We start from the raw sequence: 12,576 nt of genomic DNA, 5'->3' as shown, positions 1-12,576 counted from the left end.
GAAAACCAACAGTGATAGTAGTTTATTGGCAAGAAGGTTGGGTGCCTGACTTGGTGAGGAAGCAGTTTTCCCAGGTAGGCTTACCCTGGTGTCCCCTTTGCTGGAGGGCACTAAGTAGCACCCACCACCTGAGGCTTCTTCCATTCCCCATGCGTGAACCCACAGTGAGTGTGTAATAATAGAAAAGTAGAAAATGATATCAAGTGTGTTTTATAGATACCTGAAATTAGTTCTTTCCTCTATGTTGTCATTTTATATTCCTCCAAGACAGCACTTAGCCTGAGAAAGGTTCTGTTCTTTTCTGGCAGGGTCAGGTTTTGGTTTTCTCATTCAAGATACACCTGATGATTATTCCATCTTCTGTGTGCAAATGAAAGTCAAAAGCAGGGCCCAAGTCCCACACCCTCCCTTCCCTGTTGCTAATAACTGAAGTGAAAGAACATTGTTTGAGCTGTGTGGGGTGTACCTGAGCATGCAAATGAAGCAGGGCCCAAGTTTGGCTAGTGTCTGATATCCTCAGCTGTCCAGATATGCTGATTGCTCATACAAAGCTCATCCTCCTGTCTGGAGAGATAATTGGATTGCTTTCCCTCTCCCTTCCCAGAGAACAGAAGTTGTGATACAAATTTCCTCCATGCTTTGCACCAGTTTGGAGCTTTTCCATTATTAAAAAAACCTGCAGAAGTTACTGGTGCAGTATTGCAGACAGTCCTTGCAACTCAAAGCATATTTCTGGCCTTCTGAGACCATAGATGATGTTAATAAAACACATCTTGGCATTTAGGTCCCTGCTTTCCCCTATCATTCGTTTCAGTGGCTTGGCTGCTGTGGTGTTTCACTGGAGAATCAATGGGTCATTTTGCACTCTTGCTCGTTACTGTGAGCCCTTCATTAAGGTCGTGCATGTTGGGATGGGGTGGTGGAAGCCTGGCAGTAGACCTTGTGCTTCAAAGAGAGCATCAGAGAAGATTTCTCTGATTTTCAATCACTTTTCTGCAAGGTATATAGGAAAACAGACTGACACAAAATCTTGGTTTAACCCATTGTGGCAGTAGGCTCCTAGGCTTTAGCATCTGGGGTTGAATGATCTGAGGTTGCTTTGAGCTTGATATAAAATATTTGGTTATCACTCCTGTTTGATCTGCAGATGTGAGCATCTGCAAGATCACAGTCTTCTGTTTGGGCTGAGAAAATCTGTGTGCTGTTGGATCCTTTAACTTGGGAGGCTAATCTGTATATTTTGCCAGCTTTTCCTGTAAGATAGAACACTACAATGCAAAGAATAGCCATGTTGTTCAATGCCTACCACCTCAAATTTTTAATAAGCCAATACCTCTTTTTAACTCTGAGAAGCTCTCATAAGTTTCAGTCCTCCCAAGAGATTTTTCTTCGTACTCACGTATGTGCAAACTGATCTCTTTGTTGGATTGCTTCCTTTAAATTGTTCATGTCTCTTGTTTGCAGCTAAGCTGGAAATAAAAACATTGAACTGCTTTGAAAAAGGAATAAGCTTTTTCTACCTTTGCAGATTTAGGGATACAGGAAATCTTGCAAGAAACCTTTTTCTCCTAGGATTTCCAGTCTGGTGCGTAGATCAAAGGAGCCTTGATACACACTTGAACTCTTGGATTTGTACAACCTCTAAATATGTTGAGATTTTCAGAGCACTCTTTCACAGGAAATACTTATTGTTGTAAGGGGGTAAAAAAATCCCCTAGAGTTTACCTATGACTGTTTTTCAGTTGTGGAACACTTCTTTTCCAAAAGTGGGCCATGAAAATGACTTCCACAGTAGTGCATGATTTTCTTGGCTTTTCCCATTTTCTTTTTAACACCACAGAGACCTTACAAGCCAATTACATGCATATTTTTCCTTTAAAAGCTTTATTAAAACCCAGAATAAGGTAGAGCTGGGTAAGAGAACTGCATGTGGAGTTGGCTACTGATTGTGAAAACGTGGCCACTTTTACTTGTTACCTTTGAAAATGCACCAATAGCAGCAAATAGTAAGTTGACTCTTGCCCTCCTGTGTTCCATGTTAAGTGCATGATAGTCATAAACATCACCATGCAGTGGCAGACTTTAGGGTTAGGGGGCACAACATATTTATATGTTCTTACGCATATATGCTCTTGGAAGCATCACGAGTTCTAGATACTAACTGACATAGCAGAGTAGATACGGTACAGGTTTCAGATGTCCTTCGGTCTGTACTCCCAGGATTACAGCGCAAATTCTTGTGGACTTCTCAGTATTGACTGGGGAGCTGCAATATGATCACTGTACTCAGCTGTGGTCTGAAACGCTGAATAAGCTATAAACTTGTGGAGGCAGGAAACTTAAAGGTGTTTAGATCTGATTTAGATTTCCCCTCGTGAATTCTCTGCCCCTATGGGAAATCTGGTAGCCTTTATGTGGCATCCTTCAAGAGAAGTGGCTGTCTCCTCATGTACATCTGCAGAGCAGTGTTTGCTGCCCAGCTACCACCTTTGATCCAAGCCATCCGTAGGAACTGTGCACATGAAATAATGCATTTCCCTTCTGCTCTCCAAAAAACAAGAACCAGCAGCAAAGACCAGGTCTCAGACTGCTTAGGCATTAAATGGGATATGGATTTCATGCAGGCAGTTTGCTGGAAGCTAGTGGAAAGTGAAACAACAGTCTTAAATACTGTAGCTCAGCCCCTTCTCTGTTTGGTGAACTCTGCTTCATATTTAAAATTAGTCCCTGTTTGTGTATGTATGTAGGAGTATATATACACACGTTTGTATTTGTATATAGGAGGTGAAGACTTGACGTCAATGTTTTAAAAATGTACAAATGGTTTGGGACCACAAGAAACTTTCTAAAAGTGATTGTGTGTGCCAGTTCATCTTCCAAGGGTGTTTAGGTTGTGCTGTAGTTTAACCCCAGGTGGCAAGTAAATAGCATGCAGCTGCTCGCTCACTCCCCCTGCTCTGGTGGGATGGGGAAGAGAATCAGAAAAAGGTAAAACCTGTGGGTTTAGGTAAGAACAGTTTAACAATTGAAATAAAGTAAAATGTAATAATTATAATAATAATAACAACAGTATTGATAATAACACATTATTAAATAATATTCTATAACATGCAAATAGACAAAATAATAAACTATTATATCCATTAATAAATTCATATATTGATAAGATATAATAATAATAGTATTAATAAAACAAGTGATGCAGTACAGTTGCTCACCACCTGCTAACTGATGCCTAGCCACTCCCCGAGCAGCAATTGGTGGCTCCCAGCCAACTCCCCCCAGCTTGTATACTGAGCATGACGTTCTACGGTATGGAATATCTTTTGGCTAGTTTGGGTCAGCTGCCCTGGCTCTGATCTCTCCCAGCTTCTTGTGCACCTCCTTACCAGCAGAGCATGGGAAACTGAGAAGTCCTTGGTTTAGTGTAAACACTACTTAGCAACAACTACATCGGTGTATTATCAACATTATTCTTATACTAAATCCAAAACACAGACCTTTACCAGCTACTAGGAAGAAAACTAGTTACATCCCGGTTGAAACCAGGACAAGTTGGTGAGTGACAGCTGCTTCCAGGGTTTGTCTCATCTGTTAATGCCCACAAAACATGCAGACCTTTTATTGTTAGAGGATGGTGGTTTGCTTTTACTGGTAGTGCTGGCTCACTGTTTTTTTTTTTTTTTTAATGTGATCAAGACTTCTCGACGGCCAGCAAAATACAAACTGATCAGTTTTGAAATGTTTGAAGTTGGCTGCCTTGTGACCTTGCGGGATCTTGGATTACAGTCCTGGGATGACTGAAACCTTGAAGGCCTTTCGGTACCCTGACCTAACGCGTATGATTAGGTTGTGTTTCTCTTTCAAGATAGGGCTAGCAGGACTGGATACTATGAGTTATTGGTGAAACTTGTTCAGGCTCAAACCAGCTGTTGGACTAACCTCACTATTGACATGAGCAGTAAGTCCATCCAAAATTTTGGCCTTAGAGCATAGTATGTTTTATGATTATTGATCCTTCTGCTGCTTAAAAGCTGTGTGAGGTAATGCCAAGCTGAGAACTAGTGTAGTTTTTTTATAGTAGAGCAATAGGATTTTAACCCGGCTTAGCTGCATGGATGTGTGTGGTCTGTTTTAAAGAAGGGTGCTTTAGGTTGACCTAGACAGCTCTGACTCCTGTTTGTTTGTAGAGAAACAACAGAGATGTTCTCAAATAAGCATATATAAGAAATGTCTGGAAATGTTGCAAGAATGATAGGGTATGAAACGAGCAAAGACTGTTGAAGCAACCTTTCTTTTGAATAAGCTTTAACCCAAAGCTAATGGCAAACAGCTTAAACATAAGCACGTGTAATTGAATAAATATGTGAAAGCTACATAGGGAGGATCCCTTGGAACAGATCTGGCTTTCTTGTGATAAACTTTTGAAGATTTATTAATGCACACTGGGTTCAGGCATCCCAGGAGGAGCCTGTTTATGCAGATTCAGCTTTCTGTTGCCATGAATATGTATTGTCATGAAGTCAGCTCTGTCATGAGGTCTGCCTTTAGGCAGCTCCCCAGAAATCATGGTTGATTGGTCTGCTTGAATTATGCCTTTCTGTCTGTGCTCCATGGTGCTGCCAAGTAGAGGAGTACTTCCTTGCCCAGGTCTTGGTGTGAGAAAGAAAATGGAGTAGGTAGCTGCTGAAAGGGTAAAGAGTTTTTCTGTGCCATTGTGCTTCCATTGTTAATTTTTGCCATGACTTTACTGTGGTGTTGCCACTGGGCTAGTTCGTAGGAGTGAAATCTAGACATAGTATTCCTTTGCACATCAGGAGTTTGGTTGGTTTGAAGCAAAGGTTTGCTGTGCTATAACTGCCTAGATTCAGTTCACTTGTCCAAAATATACGTGAAGATGTGCACCGCAGATTGCATGACAGCTTCCTAATTTGCCACGTCATCACTTCCCAAGCTCATTAAAGCAATTTTCTTAACTTAGCTTGAAATCTACCCAAATATAGAATTTTGGGTAGTATCAAAAATACTAGCAACTGGTAACCGCAATAACAACCTGTGCAGGTGTGGCTGGCTGCCACACAGCGATGGCAGCTCTAGAGGTGCTCCAGCTCGGCACTGGACACAATCTCATCATTGCCAGGTTACAGGTTTCCTGGAAAGGTGTACTGACTTTTTTGTTTTATGTGCCTTTATTTTTTTATTATAAAAAGTAGAGCCAAATGTCTCTTGACATCTAAATACTTGAAAGAACTGTAGCAAGGCAGGGCAGTTTTCTCTCTCTGATGTATGACCATACATCAGTGGCTGCTGAGACTCTGCCAGCCAGTTGCAAGAGAACGATCTGTGCGGGTATAGTTTCCAGTTATGTGGATGTGTTATTTCTGAGTTCAGCAAAGTAGAATCATAATTATATCTGTAGCTGTTACACATCTCTGAAGAAGCCAGGTCACCAGCAGTGCTCTCTAAGCATCAGATAGTAGCGTTGTATCAATTGACTTGTGTTGCTGTCGATCAGAGCAAAATACTCCTGCAATACAACCCTTGCTATGCATAGGAGATGACAACATGAATTTTAATCATGCTTCTGTTATCATCTATGTGGAAATGCATGTATGTGCACAGATAGGCTCTGTAATAGTGATAGCAGGGAATTGTATTTCATATTTCTCCAAGCTGTTCTCTTTCTCCACAGGAAATAGTTTATTGCAATGCAAATTGTCTTTCAATTGATTCTCAGCCAAATCAATTTCTGAAGGTAATTTTGTTATTCTAACAGTCTGAAATACATATCCAGTATTACAAGTTAAGAACTTGAGAAGAACCTACCAAAATTGAGACCAGAGCTCCATTACCAGCGTGTGCACCTTCTTACTGTGCATTAAAAGTGCAAGTCCTGATGGCTTTCATTAAGGAGCTGTTTATGTGCATTTGTGATTTCCAGTAGATTGGATTGCAATTAGATCAGTTTTCTATTAATGTGTTTTAATTGTTAATAAAAGTTAATTAGTAAGCTTTTTTCATGTGTCAGACAACGTAGTCACCTCCCTTTTGGTATACAAACCTGTATCACTGAACATTCAAGGTTTACTATAGATGATGATGTTATAATTAGCATGTAATCCAGCTTTAAGATGTATTAAAGTATTCATTTTGGAAAAAAGAACAAACAACAACCCCCTGCAAAACATTTTCCAGTGTTTAAAACAATATTTTTTCCCAGAGAGGGAAGCATTTGTGTCTGGAGGAAAAGGACTTATGCAGAAAAAAAGCCAAAAAACAAACAAAGAACCCCCACATAACCTGTTTGAATATAAGAAATTGTATGTTTTACCTTTCATTTCCAATTCAGATAACCTATCGAGAGGCTTCACTTCCATTCCAAGAAGTGTAGGATGTGCCAAACACCATTCTTATTTTTTTTCTGCCAGTGAGGGCAGGAATGAGTAAAGCCAAAACAGCTTTGGTACAGAAAACAGGGCATCTTTCCCTCTGAAGGCTGATAAAGCAAGGTAGTTCAAGATACTATGAAACCTTTCCTTAGCGTGCGTTTTGCTTTCTGACAATTTTTGAAGATGCCTCAATTTTGGGGCACTGTATAGAGAGATGTTGTTAACTGTAAGAAGTATTTAAGTGAGCTCCCCAGCCATGTTTCTAGTGGGAGACCTGCCAAAGTTTATCCGCCCAAATGAGGCTCACGATATTTTTTGGCTAATGGCAAGACCATGTGTGACTGGCTGTATCAGTGAGGCTCCTCAAGAGTGCGATGTGGGACTCTTGAGCTGTACACTGGGATTTAAAAACAGTCATTTCTGAAATCCTACCTTTCTTTAAAGTGTTGGTATATAGAAATTTTGCACGAAAAGGTATTTGTGTTACAAAACACAGATGTACACGCTTGGGTGCTGTTCTCCTTGCATTATGCGTTGATCCAGTTGCTGGATTTTCACACATGGGACTGAAGAATTTGGGTCAGATAAAGTATTGCAGAACAGTGGCATTTAAGAATGAACACAAGATGGATTTCCAGGGATATATTGTCCTCCTTTTATTTTTCTTCTCTTCTAGTCGTGATTTTTCTGTGTTCTTCAGTACAGCTCTGAATTCAGAGAGTTTTCTTGGTAGTAGTTGATTTTAAAGTTTTACGTGTGTTGGTTTGCTCTGGGTTTTTGGACTAAAGCTGATTTTAAAAGATGTTAAACATCCAGTCCCAAAGAAATTTAAGAGAAGAGATATATGCAAAGTTCATGTGAACCTAGAATTGTAAAGCAGTAGAATTGTAAAAATAAATACTTAGCATTTGATTTTGGGCCTAGTTTAGTAGGTTTTGGTAATGTTCAGATATAAATCTGCAGGTTGAAAGTAGCCAGTGCCTGGCTGAGGAGTGGGTTGAGCTGCAGCGGGAGCTTTGGGGCAGGAGGACAGGGAGGATGGAGCTCTTTCTCTGGAAAAGCTAGGGGAGATAAGACACACATGAAACGAGGAAGAGGAATCAGATGGGGCTGCTGAAATGGTGATGAGGATGGAGCACTGCCCAGGGAGGCCAGGGCTCTCGGCTAGCAAAGCAGCGATGCATTCAAGGTTTATGAAACGTAAATTAAAGCTGTGGATAAGGTGGAGCATATCAGCGCAGGAAGGCTGCCAGCAACAGGTAAATGGGGATTTTAGGCAGAGTTTTGGTCAGGCTGTGGAAGGAGGATCCTCAGTTGATTAAAATTAGAGGTAACAAACCAAGAGATCATCTTTTCATCTCTTCTTCCTCACAAAGTGCTCTCCACTGTTGGAATTTATACAGGAGTTTCAAATTAGAAAAGGGGCAGATGAACTGTTAGTGCATATTCATTAGAAATGAAGTCACTAAGAACTCTTTATTCAGGGAAAAAAAGAAAAAAGGATGGGATAGGGCAGAAGTTAATAAATTTCAAATAAGGAAATGCAAAAGAGCAATTTCAACAAGTACAATCTCATTTAAGCAGGGCAGCCAGGCAGCCAAGGGAGAATCTAAGCTCAATGTGTCTCTGCAGATGTGCCAGAAACCCAAAGAATAAGGCAGTTGAACAGACGTGCCTGGTTTTCACTGAGGACCTTGATGTATAAAAGGCCTCTCCAAGCCTGGTGACAGGTTTTGGGCTAATAGGAGAGCTGGTGTTACACAGGACTGATGGAGTTCATTGTGTTGGGGCAGAGTGGCACAATAAAGGTACATGAATTCCCTGTATCAGCAACTCTTACTGACTTGTAGATTTAAAAAAAAAAAAAAGTATTGGGACTCTCCAGCGAACCATTCAACCATTGCATGTTACAGTGGCTGTGATACGCTGAGTGAGACAGGAACGGTCATTAAGGGCAGAGAACAAAATAATAGCAGGAGGTTTTAATTATTCTCTGTGTACTCTGGGTAAATGTCGCATTAGTGACTAATCACAGTGGAATAGAATAATATAGGTTGAAAAGGGACCTTTGGAGCTCTCTAGGCTGGAGACTGCTGCTCAAAGCAGGGACAATGTCTGTATGAGGTCAAGTTAGTCCTGGCTGTGCTGAATTTTGTTCCCTGAGGGATGGACCTTCCCTACTGTCTCCATGTGGTCAGTGATGCCCTTCATGAGATCTCTGCTCAACCATGTGCTCTTCAGTGTGTTTGTAAATGAACTAGAAAAAAAGGTGGGCAGGAGGCTAAGTTTGGTCAGATGGTGTAGCATAAATGGAAGTCTGCAAGAGTCATGGTAGGATACTTAGGAATTTGGCAACTGGAATTTGATGTCAATCATCACCAAATAGGATACATGGAGCAAGCAAACATAACTGTAGATGTACAATAGGCTCTATATTAGCTTTGCTCAAAGAAGGTTTTTGGCATCACTGTGGATGAATTTGCAGAAAACCATTTAGTGTCCTCTTCCCTCCATATCAAAGCTAGACACAATTTGTGGTAGAGGAGAGGATGCTGCAGGATGCCTGCCTTGCCTGCGTGCAGGATGTGCCACTGCTGCAGCCTTTGGGCTTCGTGTATGCTCTGAAAGGCCAAGGTGCCAAGAGGGGAGAAGGTGGCACGGTGCAAGCTGGGAAGCATTGGGTCAGGGCATGCCGAGAGCTCAGTTGTGCAGCTGAAGCGATGTAAATGTGATTTATGACAGCATTGCTGAAGCACCCGGGGATTTGAATACCAAACCTGGAACTGCATGAATGTTTGCAACAGCCTAGTGATTGTGATCACAAGTCCCTGCAGGCATTAAGCATTCAAAGAAATGGCTTTTCTCAGGCAGTGTGCTCTCTCTTCGATGTTTTGTATTTACTAATAAGGGGCAAATTTTATACGTGCTTACTGAAGCTTTTGCAATGGATTTCCTTGTTTTCTATTTTACTGAAAACCTGCTATTTTATAACAGAATCTGTAGGACCATTTTTTTTAAACATCTACTAAATGAGGACTAATGTAAACCTAGTTGTTTTTCCTTCAAATTAATGCATTGTGTGAGTTTTATGTGGTATGAAAGTGAACAGCCTTTTGCAGCCTGAAAAACTGTAACCTGTCACCCAAACAAGGTGTTTTGGAATTTCCTTTTTTAAAAACAGACACTTTGTGGGACCTAAAGCATCAGTATGTCCTTTTATATGCCCTGCTGTAGTTCTGTAGGCTGTTCTGTCTTTCATAGCCCAGCTCTGAAACGTGTGTAGGATAGATGGGAGTGCAGTTTGGGGTTTTTTTGGACTTGAAAAGTAGTTTTTCTTGCAGTTTTGAGGGCTGGGCTTTATAACACCGGTTGTGCCTGCTGGTCTTCAGTCTATATAGGAATAGTGATTTTAGAGAGTGCTTTTTTCTCCTTGTTGGAGGTACCTGAGCTCAGTTCCCAAGTTTGCCAATCAAGGCAGTTGCAGCAGTTTTTCAGTTCATTAAATTAAATTCATTTTGCTGCTGCTGACTCAGGTCCTGTATTTCCACAGACTGCACTGCAGGAATCCAACTCTGCAACCACCAATTAAGAGGGACAGTGGAAAGCACAGTAATTACATGAATACTCTAAAAAATGTTTGGCTTGGCTATTTCCAACTTGCAGGCTTGTTGCTATCTCCTGTACCCTGCAGACAAATACTGCATGGTGGCTATTTAGAAGTCAGCAAGCAGAAGTGCAACAGGTGTTTGTGTTAACAGCTCATTAAAATGGAGAATAGTTTACCTGTTCCATGTACTCCTGTTTTGCCGTCTGCAGGCTACATTTCCCCTTCACCTTCCCCTGCAGCAGCTCTCACCTCTCTGTTCTTCTGTGCTTTCCTGTGAAGGCTCACTTTAAAAAACAAACACAAACACACTCCCTAGTACAGGATTTCTGCACTGTAACTAACATTTTTGCCCAGAGTCTAGCAGCTTCATTTTTACTTTATCCCCATGACTCAGGGTTTGCAGAATCAGGATGAGTTTGACTGGGCTTATTAGGGATTGGGCTCAGTGCTATAGTCTCCTGACTTAATTTCCAGCACTGCAGAGTTGAGGAGCAAAGATCAGCAGCTTTGGATTTCTTTTTCAGGAGTATTTGAGATCTGTGGACGTCCTTTGCCCCATCTTTCTTGTCATTAACAGCAAAAGTTGTAATGAGTCTTATCTGTATGTTAGGTATACAAACATATTTGAAATGCTGCTGAGTATCCTCCTGAGATACTCTGGTGAAAGAGATCTTAAAGCACAGCTTTATCTGCTGCTGAACCGCAAAGGCTTGTTGATTTGGGAAACATTTTGTGTGACTATGTTCAGTAAGAGCAAAATAGCATTGAAATAATAATGACAGTTACATTAAATAGCACTTAAAATCTTCCAAATTCACAAAACTTAAAGTTTAATTATATATTCTGATGTTGTTCAGTAATTTTCATGGAGTTCGTGGTCAAATACTCTTGTCAGAAGGATGCAACCTGAACTCTTTCAAGTGCTGCATGAAAAACATTCTGAAAAGCTGCTGTTGTGGCTGCCATAGAGCACTTCCTGAGTCTGCTTTGTTTGCATGCAATTAGCACCTACAGACAACTATTAAAGCAATAAAAAGTACTTGCTAGTATTTAATACTTTATAATATTAAAAGAGATACAGAAGAAAAGGCTACCATGATCTGTAGAGCTCTCGGTCTTTTTCGGTGTCGTTTCAAAGTCTCATATTGTATTTTAAATAAGATGCAAGGTAGAAGGTAGAACCATCACAACGTATTGTGGAGACATGTATAGGCCTTTTTTCATTCAGGTAGCTTAAAAGAAAGGATACTGCGAATAAAATGTCAGGTTAATTGCCATGCATAATTGTATTATAGTAGAGAAAAGAATTATAACAAGCCCATGAATTAAAGCTAACCATTTAACTGGAGGAAGGTCTGATTTCTGTGATTTGTTGAATTAATTTAATTTAGTGTATAATTTTTTTCAGCTTGTAAGAGTTCTCTTATTCAGAAAACGTTCTTTGGTGGGGAATGTAAGAAAGACAGATATTTCCAGCTTAAACAATGGAGATGGTGGTTTGTGTGCTGTTCAAGGAGAGCAGTTTGACAGCTTTTTAGCTGCAATGAAAGTAGATAAGATCCAGCTGCTACAGCTAATAATAGCAATATTTTTTTTTAAGGAAGCCAACTCTATCTCTTTGTTTCACTAATGATCTATGCTACTTAAATACAGCGTGGGGAACGACCAAAAGGGCACGTGCTGCGTATCTTTCCCATCTGTAGTCTTAGGCTGCGGTTCCCCAGCTGCTGAAGCTGGTCTGCTGGCTGCTGCACCACTACACTCCTTGGTAACCCACAAGTGGTCCTGTTTTCCTTCTTATGCCACCTCTTCCTTTCCTGAGATCCTTTATGGGATCGTAGGAAAACTGAGACATAACAGGAAAAAAACCCTGAAACAACCAAACCAGAATATATATTGACAAAACCAGAAATTATTCCAGACTCGAAATAAAATAAATGTTTCAGGTCAAGTAAAGTTGTACTTTTTCTGATGGTTTTCACATGCACAAATGTTTTGGTTATTGTACCAAATGCCATAATATGTTATGACATGGTTCTATATAATGTTTCTTCTCCCGCTGCTCTTCCCGCCCTGCCCCACCATGATTAGGGCTATGTTGTGTAAAAAGGAATAATGGGGGTGGGAAAGGAGTGCCATGCGGGGCTCATGGGCTTGTCCAGCTATGTTGGTTCCTGTCAGTGGTAGGAGCTGCTGTGGATCATGAGCTTTCTTGTTGTCTTTCCTGAGCTCTGGCTCTTGCAAGGTTTTACAGGTGCTGCTGGCCCAGATGAGGAGGAGCAGCTGTTAAACAGAAAAGCTGATTTTCATGTAGAAGAGCACAGGAATACTTTACAGTAACCAAAACTGAAGAGTAAGGCATAGAAAACAGTACCTTTTTATGGTGTTACCAGAACGATCATATCCTCTGGGATTCTCAAGTAGTTGGGAGAGTTTTATTTTCCAGGATTATGGGTTTCAGAGGACGGTTGTCGCTTCCTTAACTCGCTTGAAGTTATCTTGCAGAGAGCTTTCCGAAAAGCCCCTAATTGTGTTGCTTTCTGTCTATCCCATGCTGTCAATGCTGTTCACAGAAGACAC

The 12,576-nt window shown here is 40.8% G+C and overlaps 1 protein-coding gene across 2 annotated transcripts in view; it reads left to right on the top strand.

The window, feature by feature from the left end:
* The window catches only part of PRKG1 (protein kinase cGMP-dependent 1), a 503,334-nt gene that overhangs the window by 119,288 nt on the left and 371,470 nt on the right, over positions 1-12,576 (top strand). The gene's annotated exons all lie outside the window — the stretch shown is intronic.

The sequence above is a fragment of the Falco punctatus genome (assembly GCF_963210335.1).
Source record: "Falco punctatus genome assembly, chromosome: 9".
Lineage (NCBI taxonomy): Eukaryota > Metazoa > Chordata > Aves > Falconiformes > Falconidae > Falco > Falco punctatus.
This window is presented reverse-complemented; position numbering and strand designations above follow the sequence as displayed.